This window comes from Echinops telfairi, unplaced genomic scaffold (genome assembly GCF_000313985.2).
Source record: "Echinops telfairi isolate 266 unplaced genomic scaffold, ASM31398v2 ScPeMD7_5;HRSCAF=22, whole genome shotgun sequence".
NCBI lineage: Eukaryota > Metazoa > Chordata > Mammalia > Afrosoricida > Tenrecidae > Echinops > Echinops telfairi.
In genome coordinates, this window is record NW_022103901.1 from 39781781 (window position 1) to 39783095 (window position 1315).

Here is a 1315-nt window from a genome sequence, read left to right on the forward strand (position 1 = left end):
GGTAATGGTGGTAGTGGTGATGGTGGTGGTGGTAGGTGCAGTCGAGTCAGTCCAATGCATAGTGTCAACAGAACAAAACACTCCCTGATTCTGTGTCATCCTCACCATTGTTAGGTTTGATCCCATTGTTGCTGCCCTGAGTCACTCCATCTCGTGGAAACTCATCCTCGTTCACTGAGCCTCGGCTTCACCAGGCATGATGTCCTTTTCCTGTTCTCTCCGGAGAACTTGTCCAAAGTGTGGGAACGAAGTCTCATCATCTTGACTTCTAAGAAGCACTCTGGCTGGACTTCTTTCGAGACAGGCTTGTTTGTCCTTCTGCCAGATCTTTTTCATCTGGCAAACCACACCCCCTGCCATCGAGTCAGTGCTGACTCATGGTGACCCCAGTGGGTTTCTGGGACTGTAATTCTTTGCAGGAGTAGAAAGCCCAGTCTTTCTCCCTTGGAGCGGCTGGTAGTTTCAAACTGGCCACCATGCAGATCGTAGCCCAACATGTAACCACTACAGAACTAGAGCTCCTTCACTGGTACCATCATTTGAATATAACCTCTCCCTTTCCCAGCCTCCCTTGCAGCGAGAGTGGGGACCACATGACCTGGACCCAGCCAATCAGAGCCGGCTGCTCTGGAGTTTGACTTGGGCCCTTGTTCTGCAGAGAAAGGGCCTCAGAGAACGTGCAGGCATCATCCGGTTCCTGGGGCGGCTGTGCAAGAGTGAGCTGGCACCAGGCTGGCTCTGTGCCTGCACCGAGCGTGGGAGCTTGTGCCCCTGACTCTGCCTGCTTTCCTTGGCCAGTGTGTTCTGTTTGAGCCACTCCTTCCTGCGGGCTAATGGTGACGGAGGAGTCGGTGAGCATGGGTGGCGTAGGAGCTCGTTCGGGGCCAGCTTTGGGGAGCTGGGGTGGAGGATAGGGTCCTAGGTTGGCTGGGGCAGGTCTTAGGGAGCCGGGCATGGCAGGCCCAGGGTGAGTGTGGTTCGCCCTGCAGACTGCCGGCTGCTAGTGACAGATTTGATTGGGGGAGTGTCCAGAAGAGGTCTGTGTTTTTAGAGACTCGCTCAACAGGCAGTGGGGGCTGGGAGCTTGTCCAGACTGGTGGAGGGTGGGGGTGGGGAGCTTGTCCAGCTGGTGGGAGGGTGGGGGTGGGGGCCAGACGAGAGGCCACTGCACCCAGCCAATCACATCATCCAAGGGGCCAGAGAGGAGGCGGGGCCGTGGCAATGGGTCAGGGCAGAGCTGGGCCTTGGTGTGGCTGGCAAATGGTGACCCCTGATGACCATAAGAAAGGCGTGCTGGGACTCCACGGGCACCTGG